The following is a 20009-nucleotide window of genomic DNA, read 5'->3' as shown; positions in this document are numbered from 1 at the left end:
ATTTCAATTTTAATACCTGTATAATTTGATGCTAATATCACCTATCAAGCAACCTGTAAATGTTGAACGGATAAAAGGGGGGGAGTGTGTTTTAGTGCTTCTCAATGAGTAACATCACACGCTTTTGCAGATTGCGAAGTATTTTAGGCAATTGATTCCAGATATTAAAGTAAGTAATATGCGTCTTGCGGTTCTTAATTCACGTTGTTCTTGATGAATTAGTGCTAATTTCCTCATAATGCATGCAGAAAGGTACTATTACCAAAGATATCACAAAAGCAGTGAAAGATGCTAACCGAGGCGTACCTTTCAAAAAAAACAAAACTGCAATTGTGCATGTAGGAATTGGGAAGGTACACTTGCCTCCTCCTCACTTGCCTCCTCCTCTTATTCATGCAGAGATTTTTAAGCGTCCCTAGGGTTGTGTTTGGTATGACGGAATTTGTTTGGTTGCACTAAATATCTTGGAGAACGTTTTCCTCAAAATAGGAGAAAATGGAGGAAAATCTTTTCCTTAAAAATTTGAGGGAAAAGATTTTCTGGATCAATAAAAACACACCAATGCATCCCCAACCCACCTGGGGCTAAAACCCCCTGCCTACCCTCTCTTCCCTCCTATTTAGATTCATTTAGTTATCAGAAAAGTATGCAAAATTGTACTCCCTAAGTTATAAGGTATGAAAGTAAAGAAAAGGAATGTGACTTTCTGGCTGACCAAAAAACTTCTTTTTCTGTGTATGCGGAAGAATGCAACTTATCAGATCCAACTTCGGTGGTAGCAACTTCTTTGTCATCTCCATTTGTTGGTAACAATTTGCTTTTTCTGTAATGCAGGCTCAAAATATGCTGGTTATGTGAATACAGTCCATCTGTGCAGCACGGTAAGCTCCCAGACTTACATTCTTAGTAAAAGCTGGTGCCTTCATAGGAATCTTTCGAAGTACATATATAAACTGAAAAGTAAAAATCTGAGGTATTGGACAAGAACCTTTCAAATGTGGCTCTTGATAGATCCTCAAACACGATGTTTTGAGGGAGTTCCTGCTTTGCCTTTATGAATATCTTGATGTCGGTGTTCAAGCACTTTAATCATTGCGTTACATGAGTAAAGTATGGCTTGCAAAGGTCCCTCAATGGAGTTCACTATTTTGGTAGCCGTTTGCCATTTTCATATATGGGGTGTGCATTGCATTGTTGATATGCTTGAATATGTCTATCCTTTTGGTGCCTTATGTTCGTTTCATGTTTAGAATTTCTGGCATAATTCAGTGATCAAGATTCTAATTGCATAATGATTCTTGAAATTTGCAGATGGGTCCATCATTCCCGGTCCATCATTCCCTGTTACAATACAGTCGTTATCGATTGCAGCGGATCGCCATGCAAGGAAATATGTTCAATGATAGTATCTCATTAGATCCAAATTTAACTTGATACTCCCTTAGTAGATCCAATTTTAACTTGGTATTTTGTTGTACTCTTTTGTTTAGATTTCTTGATTTTCTCCATTTTAGAGAGGGAGATTTTTCCAAGTTAGTTTATTTCTGCCCTTGACTGTAATTATCTTTACCCTCTCTTCTTCAAACCAACTAACTCTAAAACTCAAGTTGTCTCACATTTTTGTTTTTGTCACAGAAATAAGCAAGTCTTCTGCTTTATGTGATAATGACTTGGTTTTTCGTGAATCCTAGTTTTGGTCATTTTCTACGCCCTCTGTTTATATCAAATCAATGAATGCACGGCATGTGTTTTTGCACACACATTTATCACTTAACCATTGTTAAGTTGTGCATTTTAAACTAAGGTTACTTGATCGATTTAGTGCAAACGTTTGGTGCTGGTAAGTTTTACAGTATGATTGTATAGGTACTGTGAAATGTACATGTACTATTCACTGTTGAAGACATTAAACAGTGACTGAAAATTTTGGAAAGCTAACATCCCTTTAAAAAGGTGTTTATTTGTAAATGTGGTTGCAGTTCTTTTTTTCGAATGAAATATCAAATAGGGTATGTTCTCTCTGTTCCCTTGAAATCCCATTCGACTAACTAGCATAACAGAGTTGAACAGTTGGTAAGAAAAAACTTGGTCCAATTATTAATAAGAACCCAATTAAAGATCGTATGGATTACTGAACTGGAAAAGCTATGGGCAAGGTTACCTCTATCATGGGTTGCCTATCAATTGTTGTATTCCTTCACCCCCACCTTAAAGAAAAAGAAATGTACGTCTCCTTTATGTCTGGTTGGGGGAGTTGAAGTTATCTTCCGGTCTGTCCACCTATTCGACTGTAAAAAACATAATACAATAACACATTCAGTTAAGTGCAAAAAAAATATAACGCAATGCAAATTGTAGGTATGTTTTGCCAGAAAAAAACCCGATATGGTTTAGTTAGTTGTTTGGTCATGAAAATCAAATATTTTTCACTTTATTTGGAATTTTGAAGTTGGAGTTGTGTTTGGCTATAGATTTTGCAAAGAATGTTTTGTTATTTGAATGTACTGAAAGTGAAAAACTTTTCCCAAAAAAATGAAAATTTCTCATGGCCAAATGGGTTTGATTGCTAGTAAAATGAGCGACGATTCTCCAACTGTTTTTACGTAACGATAAAAAAAGAAAGATATATTGTAGGAGTGTACATGGACCTAGTTGGTTTGGGTTTTTCAAATACCAAACCAAACCAATTGTGTCGGGTTTTTAAATCGATAAATCAAACCAAACCAATAAAAGCCAGGTTTTTCGACCTGGGCTTTTCAGTTTTCTCGGGGTTTTTTTTTCCAAAATTTTTTCATACAAAATATAACTTTTACTTCAAATATTTCTTTAGTCCTAGTAAGATACAACTATATAATTAAGGTGTTTCTTAAGAAAAGAACAAAAACGTGAAATGAGTGATGACATTGTAATAAAATATTCAATAAAAAAGATAATGAAATAGCATAAAATAAATTTAGTTAATCAATAAGATATAATGAAGATGATCATCCCCTAAAAAAATGAGCATCACCTAAACATACTAAATTATGCTAAAATAAGTGTGGCTAATAAGTATTAATTACAGGATAAAAAGAAATATTAAGTTATGTATTTTCATTGTTTGAACTAACAATGCAAAACTAAATAATAGATATCCAACATTATTATCATTCTTAGTGTTTGGCTTGAATTACTTTTGTTAGCATTAATATTGACTTGGTTTTGACTTTATTTGAGTTACTAACATCTATAAGCTATAAATCTTATTGGAACATTCAAAATTTTAAGTCCAAACTTGAAATAATATGTTAAAAGACAAATGTCACGACCCATTTTAGCCTAGGTGATGGGGCACCTACCATTCCCACCTCGGTAGGCGAACCCTTAGCTCAACGTTCACAATCAATAAATATAATAAAATAGCGGAAGAAATAAATGACGTAAGTCTCACAATTAATATAATATAGATAAGTGCGGAAGTAAATGAATCCACCCCAGTATCTGGTCTGGTCATACAAGAGCATCTATTTCCGAGTACTAAGGTCTTAATAATAATACATAAATTTCTCAAAGCATGTCTTGGAAGAAAAGTAAGACATAAGCAATAGAAGAGTCTTCGGGGTCAGCGGACGCCATGCTCACCCTGGAAAACTCAAGTAGAAGCCGAGGAGTCGATTAGCCACAACTCAGAAAGGTAGATCCGGCCTGATACTCTGCATTCATAAAAGAATGCAAAGAAGTGCGGAACAAGACAAACAACGATGCGGTAGGCATCATAGGCCTACCAAGCATAATTAACACAATTCAGAAAACAACGCAGATAAACAAGTAAACCAATCACGCATGGAACAATATAATCGTAATCGAGTATCCATCAACACCTGTGTAAGTATCTAACACCAATATAATAAGTCTGAGTATATCTAATCCTGGAACAATCAACACAATAGAATCAACACCACAATCGTCACAATACAATCATCACGACATCTCACTCAAGTCATAACGCAATGCAATAATGGCATGAATGTGATGCCATGCCATGCTATGCAAATGAGATGTACACATGCACTCCGGATAGAAATATCGACGTCTTGGCAGCACAACCCAGTGCGACTCGCGAAGTCTGAGTGCCACCTGTCCCGGATCTTTGCCAAACAGACAGACGGGACTCTGGCTAATTGCTCACAGAGGGAGTCTCACCGGCACCACTCTGAGGGACCCGCGGAGCCCATGCACTACAATCGAATCCGGGATAACATCGGAATCGGCCATGCAACAACGATGCCCGAATATAGCCATCGGACATCGGCCTCCTCACAATCACTCAAAAGAGTTGTCAAATATCAATGTCATAAATCAACGATTCCTGAATTCAACCTCGGACATCGGCCTCCTCACAATCACTCAAGTAAAAGAGTTTATCAACTGTCAGTTTCATATAAACAACGATTCCGGAATGGATCTTCGGACATCGGCCTTTTTCAAATCACTCAAGTAAAAGAGTTTATCAAATATCAGTTTCAGTCAATCAACGATATCAGATCATCACCGGATATCGGCCATGCATGATAATTATGAGACAATGCGTGCAATGCATATGTCAATCATCAACAAGCAAGCTCAATATCACAAGTACCTCAACGGGGTACGCCGACAATGCATCACATCACAATACCAACAGTGGGTATGCCAACATATATAATCAAGTACCAACAGCGGATACGCCAATAATATATCAATAATCTCAAGTACCAACAACGGGTACGCCAATAATATATCAAGTACAAATACCACCAACGGGTATGTCAACCCTATCCAAATCAGGACAACAAGCGACCTTCGTTATCTACCAACTAAACATGGCATCAAGCCAACACAATTAAACAATCAAACACGCATAACAGGGTGGCTAGTCTCAACACACATCAGGGCCCAACCTAAGTCAATGTCCATCCCAACTTCACACCCGAAGGTTCACATGCTGTCTCCGACATCATAATCTAAATATGTGATTCACTATACTAAGTCTCACCAAAGGTAAACCATAACCTACCTGAACTGCCGAACTCCAACACCAACAAGTCACTCTATCGCCTTGCACCTTCTCTGAAGCTCAGAACCAAAGTAGTCTAAGCATAATCGAATTCTAAGTTAGAAATCATGAATAATGATACTAATATTGCTATGATATCAATTAGGTCCATTTTAACCCTTGAAATTGGGGGAGACGGGCCCATAATGGCTAAACGGGAAATTCACGGGTAGAATACCAAATTGAATCCTAGGTAATCATAACCCCATCATTAATTGTTGATTTAGCTCAAGAATTATCCCCGAATCGATTCTAGTAAAAAACCCCCAAATTGGGTATGAATTCAACCTTAAAAGTGAAAGGTATATGATTACTAACCTTAGATTCATCACATTTTAACATTGACATCATCAATTTATCAAGTATACACTTAGAGAAAAATCTCCCAAAACCTTCCTTCAAATTCCATTTCTAAGGGATTGAAAAGGGAAGGGGAAAGTCTAAGATGATTGTGATTAAAGAGAAGTAAAGAATTAGACAAGGTTTTACCGCCAAGATTTCCTTCAATTTATCTCCAAGAACAGCCTTCCCAAGCCCCAAATTCGAGATATGAAATAATGAGGGTCTAAGACTCATTTAAGACTTATTAAATGCACGATCCGCCGTCACCGTCGTAGTGGTAATCGGGATCGGTCCAAAGGCGCGCCGCCCCGGCGGCCACCCGATCGCTTCGGCCGGTCAAGCCAAAGTGGGCCGGCACCGCTTCGCCGGGGCTACCGCCCAATCGTGCCGATGCGCTGCCAAAGCGGGCACCAGACACCAGAAACTTGGCCCAATATTTTTCTTTTGATCTGATTTTTTGACTAACTCCCGAGGCCATCTGCTCACATACCAGATACCTAGTCTCACATAAAAATGGCTCGAAATTCCTAACGGAGGTCTCGTTGACCGAGTCAACTACCGATGCCTTAATTCCCATTTCCCATCCAATGTCCCGAAATCCATCCGAATGCATTGGGAACCAAATCAAACGCACACACAAGTTCTAAACGACTATCCGGACCTCTCAGAATTGACGAAATTTTGAAAAAGGTTCGTTTGCCCAAAAGTCAACTTCGGGTCAACCACTTTCACTTTTAAGCCTATATTTTCACCAAAGTTACCCGAATCCAATCTAGACACCACGGGAAGCGTGTCAACAGTCCCCTTAGGTCAAAAGGAAGCTAATCAACGCTCGGGAGCGGGCGAAAGTGCCAAAATAACTATAATGACCAAATGGGTCGTTACATCAGATACCAATTAGACCGTTGCTTGTTCCCGAGCAAGTAAAGAAGGAAAATAGGTAAATACCTGAATCAGTGAACAACTGGGGATATCGGCTACGCATGTCGGATCCAGTCTCCCAAGTAGCCTCTTCCACAGGGCGGTGCTTCCATTGCACCTTCACAGAAGCAATCTCTTTAGACCTCAATTTTCGAACCTGCCTATCTCGGATTGTGTTAGGATCCTTCTCATAAGTCAAATTCTCATCAAGCAACATAGAATCCCAACAGACAATATAGGTACCATCGGCGTGGTATTTCTTCAGCATCGAGACATGAAAAATCGGATGGACTCCCGCCAAGCCTGGCGGCAATGCTAACTCATAAACTACATCGCCTACACAATCCACTATCTCAAACGGGCCAATGTATCTGGGCCTTAACTTGCCCCTCTTACCAAACCTCATAACACCCTTCATGGGTGAAACCTTCAATAGAACCTGATCACCCATAGCAAACTTCAAATCCCGAACCTTCCGGTCCGCATACATCTTCTGCCAGCTCTGAGCCGCCACAAGTCTGGCCTAAATAACTCTCACTCTCTCAAGGGACTCTCTCAATAGATTCGTGCTCCCGGGTAGAGCCTCGAATCCATCGAACTAACCAATCGGAGATCTACACCTCCTACCATATAAGGCCTAAAAAGGCGCCATACCAATACTTGAATGATAACTATTGGTGTACGCAAACTCTACCAAGGGCAAGTGCTGATCCCAATGACCGCCAAAGTCAATAACACACGCCCTCAACGTGTCCTCGAGCACCTGAATGGTCCACTAGGATTGGCCATCGGTCTGGGGACGGAAAGCTGTATTAAAGTCCAATCGGGTACCCAACTATTCATGAAATACTCTCCAGAATCGGGAAGTGAAGATAGCACCCCGATCAGATACAACAGAAATAGGGATCCCATGTAATCTCAAAATATCTCGAATATACATCTTGGCTAACTTCTCCACGGTATAAGAACCCTGAACCAGGACAAAGTGAGCAGACTTAGTCAATCGATCCACTATCACCCAAATAGAATCAAACTTGCAAGGGTCTTCGGAAGACCTGTGACAAAGTCCATGGTAATCCTCTCCCACTTCCACTCGGGAATGGGCATCCTCTGAAACACTTCACGGGGTCGCTGGTGCTCATACTTTACTTGTGACAATTCCCACACTTAGCCATAAAATCAACTATATCCCTCTTCATACGGCACCACCAATAGCGCTGTCTCAAGTCACGATACACCTTAGTCACTTTCGGATGAATGGAATAGCGAGAGCTGTGGGCCTCAGATAAGATCAACTGAATCAAATCACCAACAAGAGGAACGCATACGCATCCCCTAATCCTCAGAATGCCCTCAGAATCAATCACAGCCTCCTTGGCCAGAGTCTGAACCTCCATGGCCAACGGTCTGAACCTCCATGGCCAACGGCAGGGCTACCGCCCCAGCGGTGTTGATGCCGCCAAAGCGGGCACCAAACACCAGAAACTTGGCCCAATATTTTCTTTCGATCTGATTTTTTGACTAACTCCCGAGGCCATCTGCTCATATACTAGATACTTAGTCTCACATAAAAACGCGCTACGAACTCGTCTGTGGCCTCGAAATTCCTAACGGAGGTCTCATTGACCGAGTCAACTACCGATGCCTTAATTCCCATTTCCTATCCAATGTCTCGAAATGCATCCGAATGCATTGGGAACCGAATCAAATGCACACACAAGTATTAAACAACTATCCGGACCTCTCGGAATTGACGGAATTTCGAAAAAGGTTCATTTGCTCAAAAGTCAACTTCGGGTCAACCACTTTCACTTTTAAGCCGATATTTTCACCAAAGTTACCCGAATCCAGTCTAGACACCTCGAGAAGCGTGTCAGCGGTCCCTTCGGGTCAAAAGGAAGCTATTTAACGCTCGGGAGCAGGCGAAAGTGCCAAAAGAACTATAACGACCAAACGGGTCGTTACAACAAAAATTATGAAAAAACTTAAGAAATATTAATAAATTACATTATAAGTAAATCTTTTATGTATAAAATGTTTTAAAAATTTATATACATGTAATGTCGGGTTGTTATAGTGTTTTTGACCCTTTTGCCTCCGTCGACCCTTTCCTGAGCCCTATTAGTATGATTTTGACCCGTGAGGATGGGTGGCACGGTTGCCGAGTTCATCGGGTGAGTTTTAGTGAGACTTTTGAGAATCTGAGTCTTTAAGCGAAAAATGTTTGACCCAAAGTTGATTTTTAGGTAAACAGACTTTTTTCGAAATTTCGTCGATTCTAAGAGGTCCGGATGGTCGTTTGTGACCTGGTGGGATGTTCGGTTTGGTTCCCAAGGCACTTAGGAGTGTTTTGGGCTGTTGGGACTAATTACCCATTGATTAGATGATAGAAATCAGTAAATCTCCCAATAAAACTCAATTAGATCCAAAAAAAAATTATAATAATCATCCTAGGGTTTATGACCCCATCTTCCCAGCTAGTTGATGAAACTACCACGGAATCTAAACTTAAGCCATAGACAAACATAAAAGATGGTATAAAGAACTTACCCCAAGAAGAATCACCCACAAGCTTCCACAAATCGCCCCAAAATCTCCTCTAAGTTTCAACTTTGTGAATGGAAAAGAAATGGTTCGAATTTGGGAAATATCACGACCCAAAATCACTTAGTCGTGCGGGCACCTACCATTTCCTACCTTGGTAGGCGAACCCTTCCCTTACCTAACATGCAATCTATCAATCCGGAAGAACAATGGAATAATAATAAATCTCAATATCAATTAAAAGAGAATAAGTGTGAAATACATCTTCTACCTAAGGCATCTGGTCTAAGTCAGCCCAAGAGCCACTAATAAACACATATGTCTGAATATATAACAAGAACTATCTGAATGTTGCCATACAAGGTTCATAATATCAAAAGGAATACTGTCTGGAAATAGATTACAAGTATACGAATGATATGAACAGACCATATCAAATCAGACGTGAAGAGCCATATGATGATGCAGAATAAAATGCAATGTTGTGCAATGCAATGCACTGGCCAAATACCTCAAACCTGTACACATATGCTAAAGGCATTGTTCGCTCAATAGTCATGACCCATAGGGGACCCGCGAAGTTCATGTACCCCTCGCTCCTGAATATACCTCGGATCACGAGTCCACTCGCTCCGGAACAAATCCGGATCACGAGTTCACAAATAGGCCACATCCTCACCCCTTGTCAAATATATATATATATATATATATATATATATATATATATATATATATATATATATATATATATATATATATATATATATATATATATCACAAGATAGGCCACATCCTCACCCCATGTTAGATGTGCCTTATATACATATATTGTATGCAAGATGAGTATTCAAAATATGGTTCAAGTCAAAAGTAAGCATGATAAATCAATGAAATCAAATGCCAATGAAAGTACGGGTCACTTAGATAAATCAGCTCAACCATGGAATGAATCATACAACCATCTCAATCAACATAACGAGTCTATGACACCCTTTACTTAAAAATATAACAAGTACACCTCATAACTAAGTCTTGTGTCACCAAAGTGCTCTATTTTCTCATGTATCATCATTAATACCAAGTCACTATTCAATGTCAATATACATGTGAAATGAGAATGTATGCCATGCATGATATCATCATAATTATACAACCCGATTCAGGCCTAATCTCATTATCCTTTCTTTCTCCGATGATAAATGACACAACAAGAGAGAAATGAGTGCAACATGTATCACAACACAACAATTAAGGCAACAAGACTAATCACAATAACAGGGCAACAAGCCACAATCAACCAACCTGATAGAATCCCATCTCAAATCACCACAGTATGAATACAAATACACCATCACAATGCGTAAATAATGGCGACAAACCCACATAGTCAGAAGTCATAGCAACCTAGGTAATATCCAACCAGACATCATGTCCGAAGACCTAATCATGCTTTCTCCCATCAATTCTACACAATATATATGTTTCGCTAATCAAAGTCTAACTAAGGTAAGCCATAACCTACCTCAAAAGCAGAACAAGAGCCACGAACTACTCCACACGAGCCTTCTATTTCCAAAGCGCCTCAGAACGATGGTAGTCTAGTAAATAACACCGCAAGTAAGTAAATAACCACGACAACCAACTAATCGAATGAGAAATTAATTCGGGAAAGGTTACTCAAAATACCCCTAATGAGTCACGAGGAAAAAAACGGGAAATTAAGGATGAAATTACTTTACCCATAGTCCCAACAATCATAATCCTTAAATTCATGGGTTTCTAATCACATTAGACCCTTCAATTTCATCAATTAGTAAAAACCCCCAAATTTGGGTGAAACCCTAAGTCTCATAATTAGATTCTTGGACTATCAAGCAATTCAGCCCTAGAATGTATTAATCTACACTTCTAGATGATATAAACAGTAAGCTAATCAACAATAATCAATTTATACCGAGGATTTCATGATTAGGAGCCTAGATCTCAACACCCACCTTTGTTTGGCTTTAGCTATACTTGAAGCTAATGACTTTGCTTAATTTAATCAGTTATTTATCTTTTTCTATGTTAGTTGGAGACTCTTCGTTCTTCTGTTCCTATCTATATTCCCTTCTATCTCGAACTTTTTCATGGCCCTTCAAATATTCGAAAAGAAAAAGAAAACAAGAAAAAAGAAAAAAAGGTTTCACTTTATACGTTAATTAATGATGTTGGATAGTTATCATAGACCAATTCTGATTAGAAGTTTCTGGGTGTCTACATTGATCTTAAGTTAATACTATAATAATAACGAACTAGGTTTACCGTCAAATATTTATAGTTGTTTAATACGTTTTTAATAAATACATAAAATTTTGACAAAAACTCTTGAGTTCAAAAACTCGGCACAAATGAAGACATGCCTTCAACATCACCCATGATAAAATTGGTGTTTGAGGAGCAAACATTCCAAACTTCTACTTCGTTGTGACTATAAATTTTACTGTTGGACCATAAATTTTACTATATGATAGTTGTCAAATCCACCATCCACAAACTTTTGCTCAAGCTATGTAGTAATACAATTTTAAAATATAGTATTTATTTATTTATTTTAAATTCACACTGCTAGTGGCACTCTGCATTTATTTCTCTAGGGCATGTTTGGAAAGCCACCCAGGTAATTGGAATTGAGTGTAATTACACAGTTTGGCCTGTTTGTTTGACCAGGTAATTACACAGTTAGGTGGGAATTGGGTGTAATTGAGAGGGTGTAATTACACTCTCCATTCTCTCAAGAAAGTGAGAATTGGGTGTAATTACACACCCTGTAATTCTGAGTTACCTTTTCGTTTATTTCTTTTTTGATTTTATTTTAATTTTAATTTCTTTCTTTTTTAATTTATTTTTATTTCTATTATTTAATTTATTTTTTATTTTATTTTAATTTCTTTTCTAATTTATTTTTTATGTCTATTATTTAATGTCTTTTCTATTTTTACTTTTTAATTATTTTTATTTTTTATAAATATATTTTTCTTTTTATAGTATATTATTTCATTTCCTTTCTTCTCATTCCCAACTTTACTTCTCGTGGTTCCATGTAATTGCTCGTATTTTTTTTATTTTTTTATTTTATCATTTAGCATAACCGTGTTAATATTCTAATTTTTGAAACTACATCTCTTAATATTAGAAAGAATGAGTCATTAACAAACTTGGCATATAATGAGTGACGTTATTAAAGTAAAATTTCGTTGTGAATGAGGTTATAGACTTACATTTTCCCTTTCTTTTGTATGATAGGAGTATTTACTTATGTTACGTTGAAACTTACTTATGTAAAGTAGGAATTTGACATAAGAATATTATGTTAAATTTTTTTTTCTTTTGGATTTTGAATTTGGGTTATATTTTCGATTTTAAAAATATTTGCTTTAGTACTATTGACTTGTTATTTCACATTACATGCTGTTTATTTTTCACTTACAGTTGATAGAATTATTGTCAAACATTTGAATAATGTTATGGCATTATATTTATAAATATTCTTTTTTTTGTCAAACATCCAATCTCATGATGTTCTCACAAAAAAGATATGCTTTTAAGTTTTATAATCAATTAAAATATTATTAATTTGAAATTATATATCAATTATTTGTTATAATATTAGTTACAAATATATGATTATTAATTAACATATTTTCAAGAAACAATGTATTATTAAATAAATAATTTAATATCATTTATAAAGGCACATATTTTTTAAATATTAATTTTAAATTTTGTATAATTAAATATTAATTTTAAATTTTGTATAATCAAATTTTATTTTTAAATTAAACTAACTGTGTAATTACACTATGACAAACAAACAGGTCATTATAATTACAATATTATGTAATTACTAGACTGTGTAATTACTAGGGTAGTAATTACACCAATTCCAATTACCACGTGGCTTTCCAAACAGGCTCCTAAAGAATTCAAATTTGCCTTCAGTGTTGAGTTGAAAACGGTGTCAAAAGATATAAATCAGCAACTACAACTTTTAAAAGAAACTCTAACATGCGGTATATTTATTTGTATAGTTATAGTAATTAAGTCATTTTTTGTTGCACGTACTTCTATTATATATAAGTGCCAAAGGAGGAGCAACATAGCATTAAGAAATTGTACATAGAGCATTTCATGTTGTACACATCTATTTCTATTATATTATGTTATATCTAAATTTCTAATAATAATAATAAATATATATAAGTGTGAAGAGAGGATTAACATAGCAATACAAATTTGTACCACAAGCTATTATAAATTTTACATTTTAACCAACTACTTTTTTATCCCAAGTGGACATATGTCATAGTAATGAATATTTATCTCTTCCCATGTATACATGTACGTATTTCAAATTTAATTCTCCGACACATTTATTTCCTCCGTGCACTTATACTTGTTGACTTTTGACTTTTCAAGTTCTTTAAGAATTAATAAATAAATGAAATATAAGTGTGAAGAGAGGACTAACACAGCAATACAAATTTGTACCACAAGCTACATAAATCGTATAATTTAACCAACTACTTTTTTATCCCACGTGAACATATGTCATAATACTGAATATTTATCTCTTCTCATGTATACACGTATGCACTTCAAATTTAATTCTCTGACACATTTATTTCCTCCGTGCACTTATACTTGACTTTTGACTTTCACGTTCTTTAAAAATTAATAAGTGCAGTACTCTCTCCGTCCCATATTACTTGGCCACATTATTAAAAATATGTCCAAATTACTTGTTCATTTACAAAATCAAGAAAAAATTAATTAAAATCTTTCCCATCTTATCCTCTCCGTCCCATATTACTTGGCCATATGTCCAAATTACTTGTTCATTGACAAAATCAAGATAAAATTAATTAAATCTTTCCCATCTTACCCTTAGTAATAAATGTTCTTGAAAATAGTCAATTTTGATTAGAATGTATTTATTGGAGAGAGATAGGGTAAGATAGTAAAATACATCTTTTATTTAATTTTGTAAGTAAAATAAAGTGGCAAGTGATATGGGACTTTTATATATTTTACCATGATTTCTTTATTAGTGTAAGTCTCAATAGCCTTAGAAAATGATTTGAAAATGGTAATTAATGTGAAGGATAAAATGAATAATAAGAACACAAATTTCTTTCTCTCGATACGCTAACATAGACAAGTAAAAGTGAATGGAGGGGGGGGGGGGGGGGGTATATATAATTATTTTAACCAACTACTTTTTATCCCACTTCATATGTTATTAGTGTAAGTCTTCAATTTTAGCTTGTCCACTTTTGACTTTTTACGTTCTTTAGCAATTAATAAATTGATATATATTTTATTATAATATCCATATTTATTGGTGTATAGTCTCAATAGCCTCGAAAATAATTTGAAAATGAGTAATTAATGTGAAGGGTAAAATAAGAAGAAGAATTTTTTTCTTGATATGTTAACATAGACAAGTAAAAGTGAAGGGAGTGACTTTTATTCCTATTTTCCTTCTTTGTCAATACTTTACTTATTTACTCTTTTCTAGTCTCCGATTATTGTTTCTTTACATTTATAAAATGTATTACTTTATATTTTCATTTTAATTAAAATTTGGTGATTTACGATATAACATATATCTTTCTAATTTTAATTCTTTGTAACAATTTTTTTATCTATAATTTTTAATATAAAAAATTATAATATATTTTTTAATTAATTTAATAAAAATATTTTATTAGCTTTGCTTTTAAAAAATCCAATATATACAACAATGGTTCTTATGTGTGGATTTGAGCAGTTTTTTGAAATGGATATCAACTTGCAATTATACATATAAGATATTAAAGAATTTAAAAGAAAAAAATTAGAATCAAATTATTAATTTTCCCTCATTCTTAGTAATTTTATTTTTCACATCGATGAACAACTTTTATTGTCATGACAATGAGAAAAAAGTCCAACTCTTTTCATCTCAAAGACTTAATGCCATCATATATTTTTCATTTTTAAACTCCATTTTTTTAATTATAACTAAAGTGATGGTACATAAAATACATTTTATACATGTTGCTATATATAATAACAATTAGAATATTTTCAAAAATTATTTTCAAAATACAAACCTTAAAGACTGACTAATTAAAGTGAGTAGACATGATACACGGGCATATATTGCTAGTATTATTATAAACCCCAATAAGAAGCATGCAAGTAGGTGACCAAATTGTGAAAAATACAAAACGTGAAACCTGGATGAAATGATTTTCCAACAAAAAATTAGGAAAGAAAATAAATATTGTTTCCTCAAAAGCTACTCTTAAAATCAATCATATTTCTACTATTAAGAAGCATGGGTTGGGGGCGTCGTCCGTCAGGGGGCCTCTCCATGAAAAAAAAAATATATTTTGGCTCCATATTAAACAACCCATAATTAAAAAAAAAAAAAAAACAAAATTGTACCAAAAAAAAAAAATATTAAAAAAATTGTGGGCCCCATATTAAACAAAAAAGTATTAAAAAAAAAAATTGGAACACACCACATCCAAACTCACGGAAAAAAAAAGTGAACCCCATATTAACAAAATTAAGCAATATTAAAAAAAAAGTGAATCTCATAATTAAAAAACAAACAATATTAAAAAAAATGTTGTATTAAACACCATGCGTATTGTATTATCTTATAATAAAAGTTTTAAATATGGAAAACTACAATGTTATATTAATCTTTTTGAACATATTTCCCATATTGACAAAATCCCAAGCAATATATAAACAAAAAAAAAAAAAAATTAAAATTTAAAAAAAAAAAAAAAAGTGATTTGTACGATATAAAACACCAATATCTAAAGTTTTTAGATAATTTTAAAATCTGTTATATCAATCATGTTTTTTTGAATATAGTATATATATATATAATATAAAAAAAATAATATAATATATTTTTTAATTAATTTATAAAAAAAAAAAAAAAAAATATAAAATGTTTAGACCCATGCTTCATATTAGTTACTAAATAACACCAATTTAAAAAAAGGAAGAAAAAAGTCTCACATATATACACGGAACAAAAAAGTGGTTCATAACCAAGCAATATTAGAACAAAAAAGATCTCACATATTAATAAAACAAACAATGTTAATAAACAAATGCTTATAAAATCAAACAATTAAATAATAATCAATAATGATTAACGCGTATCAACCCATAAGATATTAAAAAATTTAAAAAACATACTTAAAATAATATAGAAAATAAGATAGAATTTAATTACTTTTTCATTTTTCCTAAACAAATGAAAAAATTGTGGCTATTAAACACATATGTAGTAGCAATTTTAATAAAATTTTAAATATGAAGGAAACTACAATGTTATATTAATCGTGTTTTGAACATAGTATCATATTGACAAAATCAAGCAATATATTAAAAAAAAGTTAATCCCATATTTAAAAAAATCAATGTAAAAAAAAGTGCAGACTTTGTATTCTCAAGTAACTTTAATATAATAAAGCCAGATATGGAGACAAATTATATTTTATCAATTTTTAAACTCCATGTATATATATATATATATTATATATAAGTGCTAAAATGATGGTACATATACTAAACAACAAAAGCAATAAAAAAAAGAAAGAAAAAAAACAACTCTTTATCCAAACATGGACCTTTATATTTGCTATCAAGAATATAAAAAAAATAATAGAATATTAATGAAACAAACAATGTTAAAAAAACAAATGTTTAGAAAACCAAACAATTAAATCAATAATGATACAACATGATCAACCCATTTTTATAGAAGAAAAATTATCAGACAAAGAACATCTTAAAATACTAAATGGAAAAAATGGACCCATATTAAGAAAAAAGGCAACGCAAAAAAAAAAAAAAAAAAGGTAACCTGCTAAAAAAACCAAACAATATTATAAACCCAAAGATTCCATCAAGTCAATAATAGTGGATTCATTGCATATTAACCCAGGTGAGAGCAAATGAAATTATTCACAACAAAATATAACCTTATATTACTTTTCTTCAAAATATTTAATCTCTCGTTATTCCTGTCATTTATTTATTATGTTTATAAAATAAATATCCAATTTAATTACTTTTTTATTTTTATTCTTACTCTAATAAATAGGAAATATCAAATGAAGATCAAATAATGAATAAGATAAATTAGTCAAATTATAATCCTTAAAGCTTCCTTAAAAAGTCAATCAAAATATTTACTAAAAATGTAAAATTATAATAAGAATTAAAATTATCAAATAAAAAATAATAAGTATTTTACTTTTAAAATCGCTTGCTAATGTGACATCAAACGGTATTAATAAATTTATTAAACGAATAAATAAAGTTTAGATAACAAGTAAACTATTTTATTATATTAATTGTATTTATATATATATATATATATATATATATATATATATATATATATTATTTAAACACAACTATATATCGCAAATTTATTGAGGGTACGAAAAAAATCTAGTTATTTATGTGATCATGCAGCAGAAAAATTATTTATCTTATAGATTTTTGAGGGGAAAAAAACATTTTTACAGCCTTAAAAAAAACAATCCCCCAAAATAGGCACGCCGTTTCGCCCATTGCACCCCACAAATTTCTGCAACGATTACAAAAGTGATTCTTTACCATGAAACTTCATTATTTCTGCGTTATTCTTTCCCTCCACTCTCTCTGAAATGTTCTTGCGTCTCGATCTTTTTTTCTTCTATTGTTCTCTTACTTCACTTTTTCCCAATTTCTTGAATTACTGTATAGTCTTTCCTCATTACCATCTACATTATATTTTTCATGTTCCAGTTACTTGCCTTTGATTTATTTAATTCTGTGTGTTTCCATTAAAGCAGTGAAGAGGAACTATGTCACCAATGGTACCCTACTTAACTGTGAGAAAAAAAAAAAAAAAGGGCTGCTTTTTTTGACGACTATAAACCGTTTGAGAAAATGCCGTACACAGAGACTACAGCTTGAGAGAAGAGTGTTTTTTTCTCAACAAATGCAGCTCACTAATTCCTTTAAAGCAATCTTTACCTCATATACGTTACTCTAAATTTGACCCAAAAAAAAAAAAAATTATGGTGTACTCAAGTTTTGGTTTATTGTTTGTCTTGAGTTTGTGATTTATATCAAGATAAAACACCGCTTCACATATTTTTGCAAAAGCTACGATGCTACAAAACAACCTTTACCAAATATTCATCTACACCGAATTCTGACTTTGAATTCATCTTTGCGGCGCACAAAAACCCTCCAGGCCACCCAGGTATGCTATTTTCCCACTTTGTTTTACTTCTGGCGCTTTAGAATATTAATGGAGATTGTGAGGGAACAAGGATAAGGAAGGGGCCTCTGTTCTGTCTCTGCCGCTGCTAAGTAGATAATCCATCTTGTATTTAAAGGAATCAGTGAAGAATGGCAAAATCTGAGCATTTAATGACACAACAAGAGCATGTAGATTTATATACATACTGTGAAATCTGATTTTTTTTTTTACACACACACACACACACAGATATATATATATTCAGTTTTTACTGTTTATGAATACGTAGAGTTTAATCAGAGGCTTCGAATTAGAGGTATTAAGTTGTTTTCGTTAGGAAGTATTTCACCTCTAATACTGAATTATCCGGCACAAATTCGAATTTTGTACGTCCCAATGCGAATATCGAATACCGGAATTTTCTTTTGGCATCAGGTGTGATCACATTATTTCACTGCTTTATTTTGTTATGGCGGAGGTTTCTGCTATACTCCGCCATCGACCTTTGTGGAGAAGCATTTTCAATTTGTCCGTCACCGAAGAATTTTACCTACAACTGTCAAATTAATAGATTTCCTATTACAAAAGAAGTAGTAGGAAATCTATATGGAAAAGATTGATAACAAAACAGTTATTGGCCAAATCCTATTTGTTACGATACTCCGTCTGATTTGTTATGACTGAATTTCTCATTTTCTAACTCTTAATATTTGCCAACTGAATTGTTTTATTTCAACTAAACGTTTCCTTTATTGTTTACTCTGTCTTATTTTCCCCATTTTTTATGTGACTTCTGATGTCTATAGCCCCATCATCGCACCTCTTTAAATGGGTTAAATCTACTTCTTAGCTTCTACTACCCTTGAACCCTTTAAGATATTTTCAGAGAATAATTTCTAATATGCGTAAACCCCTGACTTGGAGGTTCTACAGTTCCTGGTATATTTTGGAGGGTAGCTACAACTCACCAGGTAACACAAAGCTCTTTGAAATGTAATTTTATTACAATTACCATTTAAACTAAATTTCATCACATTTACCACCGTTATTGCCTATATTACTCGCCCAAAAGAGGTTATGGCTAATATTGCGTAAAGGCCAAACTTTAACAAGGTTTTACTTTACCTAATTCAATAGAGATTGGTTATGAAGTTTGATGGAGGCAGGATAATGGAGAAGGCAAACCAATGACTATGACAAGTAAGCATTCTTTTATGGTTGACAAACTCTTTTTAAAAAAAAAAAAAAATTAATAATGGTGATGTCCAGGTTACTTATAAATAAACCTGAAGGAGGTGCTTCGGATCTGATTTTGGTTTTAACACCGACAATGTTGCACTACATATTTATGCAAGTCTGTTCACATATTTAAGACGGTCTATTTTTGAGGTAAACATCTGAACTATCACTATTTTGATGGAAATTTCAACTTCCACTGTCATGTTTGTTGTTGTGGTATGCGGAACTTTCTTGTCATGTTTCTGATGGTATCCTATCTGGTTAGCTCTTTAAACCTTCAAGATTGCATTTGTTTTCAAAATTGTGTATGTTAATTATTTTTTAGATTTAATCATTGATTATAGGCGTGTTAGTTTGGTTTGAATACAGTTTTTGTACCATTTGACGTCATATGAATTATCAAACTCAGTGTGTGCAAGTGATGGAACGAGCGTGTTTTACGTTTATCTTGCAGTTGAAGATTTGGATTTTGTATTCTTGAAAAAGTTACTCCCTCCGTCCCAAAAAGATTGTCTTAGTTTGATTTGGCACTGAGTTTAAGAAGTTGAGGAAGACTTTTGAAATGTGTGGTCCAAA

At 33.6% G+C, this 20009-nt stretch overlaps 2 long non-coding RNA genes across 2 annotated transcripts; both read left to right on the top strand.

The window, feature by feature from the left end:
• Positions 1 to 833: 833 nt before the first annotated feature.
• On the top strand, positions 834 to 1739 carry LOC132054761 (uncharacterized). Its single transcript, XR_009414362.1, has 2 exons — positions 834 to 881; positions 1312 to 1739. It is a non-coding gene; the product is annotated as an uncharacterized LOC132054761 (long non-coding RNA).
• A 16710-nt stretch (positions 1740 to 18449) lies between these two features.
• Positions 18450 to 19493, top strand: LOC132054760 (uncharacterized). The gene is made up of 2 exons (XR_009414361.1): positions 18450 to 19394; positions 19464 to 19493. It is a non-coding gene; the product is annotated as an uncharacterized LOC132054760 (long non-coding RNA).
• The last annotated feature ends 516 nt before the right edge of the window (positions 19494 to 20009 follow it).

This window comes from Lycium ferocissimum, chromosome 4 (assembly GCF_029784015.1).
Source record: "Lycium ferocissimum isolate CSIRO_LF1 chromosome 4, AGI_CSIRO_Lferr_CH_V1, whole genome shotgun sequence".
Taxonomy (NCBI): Eukaryota; Viridiplantae; Streptophyta; class Magnoliopsida; order Solanales; family Solanaceae; genus Lycium; species Lycium ferocissimum.
This window is presented reverse-complemented; position numbering and strand designations above follow the sequence as displayed.